This window comes from Stegodyphus dumicola, chromosome 2 (assembly GCF_044657685.1).
Source record: "Stegodyphus dumicola isolate Sdum_Otavi_A_Nest chromosome 2, ASM4465768v1".
NCBI lineage: Eukaryota > Metazoa > Arthropoda > Arachnida > Araneae > Eresidae > Stegodyphus > Stegodyphus dumicola.
The window spans coordinates 249363031-249370154 of record NC_140769.1 but is presented as its reverse complement, the minus strand read 5'-3'; positions in this window follow the sequence as shown (position 1 = coordinate 249370154).

Here is a 7124-nt window from a genome sequence, read left to right as displayed (position 1 = left end):
AATTTGCTCCAGGGAGAAAAATCGCTAATTTTTTTAATAATATCAAACATATAGCATCTTTTTTTGCTCTTTACCTTTTGTTTAATAAATAAGCTTTACAAATAAGTCAAATTTGTTTTGCTTCTAACTCTTCCGTTGTTTGATTTTGCATTATCCTTAATTTATGGACATGAGTGTATATGGCCTTGCCGGTTACAGGGATCAATTCTTGACGCCAAATAACATTGTTTTTAGCCCAAAGGGTTCTTAGACTCAAAACGGCATTTGGCGTCGTTTCACTTTCTGCTCTGATTCACTTTTCAAACTGTTGCCACCAAATATTATCGCCCTGCATTATATTTAAAGAAGCTAAATAATGAAGAATCTACATCAAGGATGTCAAACTCGCGGCCCACAACAAATATTTTTGCGGCCCGGCCAATATATCGGCAAATAATAATATACAATAATAAAATAACACATCGACGAAGAAAAAAATGAAATGTTTACTGCTAAGTAATTAACGATAATTTATTCAGTGTTTACGTTCCTCGTATTAGAATAGCGCAGAAATGGATGACGCAGTTTCGACTTTAAATATTCTTAATAAATTCAGTCACTCTCGTCTATTTAAATCAAACTGAATACATTTAATAACAAAACGTTCACACGTAAACATTTAATAATAATTAAGGAGTACAGATAAGCATTAAAATAAGAATTACAACGTTACAGACCAGCTATGCTTTTAGCGACCGAATTCTACGAACGACAAATCTCAAAAGCGTGTTGCCAACGCAGGGCAACGAAAAGGTAGAAATTAATTTGATAGGCGTGGAAGTGAACATTCAGTGTTGTTAGATTACTCACAGCGAGCTGACACACACACTACTTAAATTACAAATGCGTGTGAGTAGCTTGCGTTCAGCTACCTTCGGCTTTTGGGGGACACGTGCACTCAGAACTTGTACGCATCCCCCGATAGCCGAATGTGGCCGAACTCATGGTCTCAGTTTTCCAATCATAGTTTTGTACGATATATTGGTGCATGCATATGCATGCACTTTGCTTTATTATTAATTATTACTTAATTCATATTGTTACGGATTTCATAGTTATTTACATCTATTTAAATCAAACTGAATACATTTAATAACAAAACATTCAGCTTGTATTTAGTTAGTTTTTTTTTATTTAGAATTGTAATTAGATTTGCTTCATGTTGCCTTAGCAACGCAGACGATTTTTGAAAAAACAGCTGCGTTGGAAGGTTAAAAATAGAACAGCGCGTGGATTTAATACCTAATAAATAAATATCTCGTAATTGCTGTTGCCATCCACAAAAATCCAGATATTTATAGATGTTTTCAGTGTATTCGAGAAATTAATTATAAAGCTTATAAAAGCCGAGAACAAACAACTCATCTCAGTAGTAGCTGTAGTTCTAGCGAACTGTTTGTTTACTTAATGCTGTGATTGATTTGTAGCGATTTCGCTGTGAGATAGAATTAGTTTCTCTGTTTTGAATTGATTTTTGCTAAACGTTTGACATTTTGTGATATTGTTAGAATATTTTTGAAGGAATATTGCATTCGGCCCGCCTAAAGTTATGCGGCCCGCCTAAAGTTAAACCTTGTTTGTTTGGCCCAAGTGTACCTATGAGTTTGACATCCCTGATCTACATGATTGCATGAATGTTTCTCTTATTGTGAAAAAAAATCAACTGTGCCTACAGCCATCAAATTTTAATAACGTAGTCCTCCAATCGAATACTAGCATTTGGAAGCCCGGATTTTGAATTTGTTTTATTATCTATTTTAAACTTTGTGAAACTTAACGATTTCAAAGCGAGCAATGGCAACACTGTACAGAAAAAAAAAAAATACTTTTATCTCCAGCGCTTCGAGACTGTGCATCGGAAATTCTAAAGATATTCTGTTTTGTTGTTTTTAAGTATTTTGTGATATTGCTGTTGAATTGAATTTTATGTGGTTTAAGTGCGAAGAACGTGATATTTAATAAATAAAGTCAACACAGAAAACGGTGGAAAAACGCTTTTTTGAGCGTAATATAATATCGGAAATCTTTCAAATTTTCTTTTTTTTTAACTTATTTTCTTTGCATTTTTCCGGTCCTTTATTCATATGCTTTTATCTATTCTTTTAAACTATTCCTAGTAACTAAAATGTTTCCTCCAAAATAATTTTAACTGAATGAAAGAATACTGGCGCAAGTATTGGTTTGACGGATATCTTCACGTGCGCCTTCCTCTCAATATTCATATTCAATTATGCTAGTATATGCTAAGCATATATGAATGGAATAATCTGTCAAACATAAAGTAATATTAAGTTTACTAGCGTAAAATGTTTAGTAATTCAGCCAAATGAATCATTCGATATTCAAATACTTCATTTACAAGTTATCGATAGTTTATTGCTGTAGGCAGCAATTGTTACGTTAGACCTAGTAATCGCTTTTTATTGAACAATATGGGCAATAATGGCTTAGCATAACTTAAGCTCCCTCGGAAGGCTCAGATGTAATTGCGTCATTGTAATCAACTTAAATTTTACGTTGATTAGAATGACGCAAATTTTTAATTGATTTAAACGTAAATTTTACGTTAGTTAGAATTTTGTTTTAAGGATCGAAGAAAATCGCGCTATGTCGAATCAGAGCAAGTCGGAATAACCATTGAACAAGATCTTTAAGCATTCTTTTAATACAGAGTAGTTAAGATTTTTCTGGCAGAAAAATGGAGCTAATAATTTGCCTTTTTTGAACATTGCTTCTTCTGAAGATTAAATAAAACCAGAATAAAAGCAAAAAAAATACGCGCTTCAGATGTCCATTAATTGAAAATTGCCTTATGCATCTTGCCACAGGGACGAGGCCAATGCCTTTTCCAAATTAAGAAAAGCAATTTCGCATTAACTTTTCTTTGCGAATGAAGAATTTGAAAATTATGTCAATCAAACATACAATCAGTGGCACCATCTGCAAAGTGCCAGCGAATTCAAACGTGTCCTGCGTCTGAGATTCTGATTTAGATGGATGAGTCAAAGAAGGTAGGTTGGCACTCATTATATTGTTACATTCAAAATGCTAGTATCTTTATACTAAAATGAGTTTTTTTCTACACGAAAAAGAAATAATAAAAAGTTCTTATTGTTAACTACAGAGATTAATGTAATAATTAAGTTCCATTAAATAAATTCTATGTACAAGTTATATGGACTTATACAACCCCATATCTTATGGAAAGTTATGTGTGTATTATACATATTATTGCGAATTAAATAAACTTTAAAAAATAATCGAGTATCAATAATATGACATGTCAAGTTTTTGTATCTCCTCTCCGCTCAAAAGTGTTATATTCATGCATTTCTCGATGATGTAACAAAACTATTTAATAAATTATTAAATTTTCTGTTTCCTGATGGAATTCTTTAATTTAGAAAATAGCGATAAATTTAATAGTGAATATTAGGCAGAGTACAACGTGAATGATACCCAAAGGAAACATATCTGTGACTGTTCTAGCGAGTTCATTTCGTAAATATTAAATATAATATGTTGAAAACCTCGCCATTTTCCAAATTCTCGCTAGAACAGCTGACATTCAAAACTGCGATATCAGCCAAAGAAAAAGGCTTTTTGGGTACTGGAATATGCGAAAATTTCATCGGTAACCGTTGTTCCATTAACATTCCTGATTATTTTGAATCTCATCATATTTTGAATCTTGATCATTCATGATTATACTTGGAAAAAAAAATTGAAAGCTTATAAGGTATTTCTCCCGCCTTCTTAGCATGTCTTCGTAGTGTAATAGTCAGCACGTTCGACGCGAATTCGAGAGGTCCGTCGTTCGAGTCCCGGTGAGGGCATTGCTCATTTTTCACATATCCTGCTTCAAAATAACCGAATAGTTCTACAGTGGCACCCGAACTAAAAGGGGGTGAATGATGATTCTTCACCACCAGGATTTGGCGAATGGATACCCTAAAACCCCAGTCGACCATTAAAATGAGAGTATATAAGGTATTTCTCTCACCTTTTTAGCATGCCCTCGTAGTGGTTCGAATCCCGGCGAGGGCATTGCTCATTTGTCCTCTCCTGCTTCGAATTAACCTAATGTCTCTACAAGCTTCCAAATTTGATATTACTTCCAAAGAGACTTTTTTTTTCATTTTCATGTTTCGAGTACCTTACCCCACATTGCGCTAAAAATATTTTAAAACAGCATATCTTCAGAATTTCTGATAGACAGTCTCGCGTGCTGCAGATAAACATGTTATTTTCCGTGCAGTGTTGCCATTGCTCGCTTTGAAATCATTGAGTTTGTTAATCAGAAATTTGTATTGTGTAAGTTTTCTTGTTATTGTTGCTCATGCTCACGTGTCTGAGGTAGTCAGCCCAAGCCCACGAAATTCCTCGTCACGAGTAATTTCATGGCTAGAAGTGCCCCTAATTTTGATGCCGCCCCCCCAATTTTGTTGGGGCCTAAAAAGGGCCGCTCCCAATTTTGTTGAAGAGCACCTCGAGGGCCGACGGATCCGAGAGTCCCCTCTCTCCTTCCATCAAACCACACGAGAGGACTTTCGGCTCGCCGTATATTTAGAGTGCCGCCATGCCGCATTGACACCATACATTTACAAATATCCTCGCTTTCTCCGGGATTCGAACCCAGACCCTTCGGCATATGGCAGTCAGCAACGCTAACTACTATACCGGTTGGGCGGCGTTAAAGTTTTACAAAATACGAAAAAGGTAATTAAACAAATTCGAAATTCGGGCGTCCAGGTGCTCATGTTCGGGTGGAGGATTATGTTATTCAGGATTTTCGCTGTACAAGATTCATATATATATATATATGAATCTTGTACATATATATATATATATATGAATCTTGTATATATATATATATATATATATATAAATTTACACAAATATAGATAGTTACATCAATGGGAGCATTGGCTTTGCATGCCTTTTGGATGATTGATTAAATCTGGCTTACAACTTGTTGTTTTAAGTTTCAAGCAAGACTTTAGATTTTTATTTGTTAGTTGACTTCAAACGTTACTTTTATTTTATCGCTATTTTATCGATTTTATCGCTCTAATTACCGTTGTTTTTTCAAAGTTCGAGAAATATATATTTTTTCATACAGAGTCTTCATTACTTAATTTCTTTAAATATAATACAGGGAGATAATATTTGGTGGCAACAACTTGAAAAGTGAAACGGACTCTGGGTTAACTTCGATTTGAGCTTTAAAAATAAATAAATAAAACAGACAGAGAGAGAAAAGCTTAACAATATCATAAATTAAGTGAAACAAATTGAGGTGATGGTTTAGCGTAGAGGAATGAGGAGGCTATACTAAAACCTTTGTCGCTAACCGTTGTTCAAAGATATTTTCGGATTAATTTTGTAAAAGAAACAACTTACCAAAACAGCTTTACATCGTAAAGTGAGAAGTAACAATTTATTGAGACGGATTTGAGAAGATAAGTTAGCGTAGAATGCCTATTCATCAATAAAATAAATGCTAGAAAATGAAAACTTTGCAATATTTTATTAGTAAGAAAAAGAACTCCATATTTTCGGTGGTGGCAGAAAAAATTTCCGCAAGCCGCGTGCGGCTCTTTTGTAAAGTTGCGGCTCTCCAGTTCCATACAGAAAAGTTAATAATTTATTATTAAAACCCTTAAAAAATAAGAAAATATATTTTAAGTACCTAATTTCTCAATAGCTTCTATTTTTCATAATCGTTAATTACGCTTAACATGACCGTGATGAGATAAATTTGAACCATTGTTACTGTACTGTTAATTTGAACTATTGTTCATTTTGTCAGCTCCGCCGTCAGCATGGCAGCTGATAAAAAAAAGAGAACTGAAGAAGAAAACCGAGAATTCAATCAGGATTGGGCGGAGTTGTTTGCATTCATATGCAACACAGATGGCCTTCCGAGTTGTCTCATTTGCCACCAAAAACTCGCACACAATAAGAAGTCGAATTTGGGGAGACACTTCACTACAAAATATACCCAGTTTGCTGGTAAATAAATATTCAACCGGGAATGCACGAAAAAAGCTCTTGAAGAGCTCAAAAGAAAAAAGAAGCAGAGTCATATTCCATGCTAAGTAACTGGGTACAATCTTCCAATAATGTAAATGTGCCAAGCTCATTAGAAAGTATCATTAGAAATTGCAAAAAGAGTAAAACCATTCATGTCAAATACGTCAAAGATTGTTTTATGCGTGCATCTGAATAACTGTTTCGTGATATTAAAATCAAAGCAGAAATCATAAAAAATCAGAGATTTGCCATTATCTGCAAAAGCAGTACAAGATAGAACTGCTAAGATTTTTTCAAATGTAATACGTATGCAAGTGGAAGACATTCAGCTGGCTTCTGCCTTATCACTTGCTATAGATGAGTCTTGGGACATAAAAGGCACGACACAGGTTAACCTTTTCGTAGAATATATGTCCTCCCAAAGTCCAAACGAAGAACTGTAGGATTGCTATCGATAGCCAGGAGTATAACAGGAATACATAGAGAAAAATAAACCATGAAATTCTAACGTTTCACTGTGTAATTCACCAAGAAGCGCTTTGTGCCCAAACATTTCCGGCCGAAATAGTTGAGGTCATGAACTTGGTAATTAAGATTATTAACAGCATTTTACAAAAGCACTCTACCATCACCAGTTTAAAGATTTCCTTGATAGATAACCAGTTTTCTAACCTGATTCTGCACAATAAAGTGTGATGGCTTTCCAGAAGTAATGTATTGCAATGTTTTACTTTGTGTTTGAATGAAATAAAAAAAATTCCTCAATGAAAAAAAAGCATTGACCGTCCCGAATTGGAAGAAGACAAACTGCTGGAAAAATTCTACTTCATGGTAGATAGATACCACAATGAAATTAAATGAACTAAATATAAAACTGCAAGGAAAGGGTAAACCAGCCTACGCCTTGCTTGAAGAAGTAGTTTGTTTCGAAAATAAATTACTTATTTTTGTTGAAGACATGGAGAGCGGTAAATTTTAAAAATCTGAAGCATATCGCAGTAAAACCAATGAAATTATTGACACGAATTACTTCAACATAGCTTTAAAAA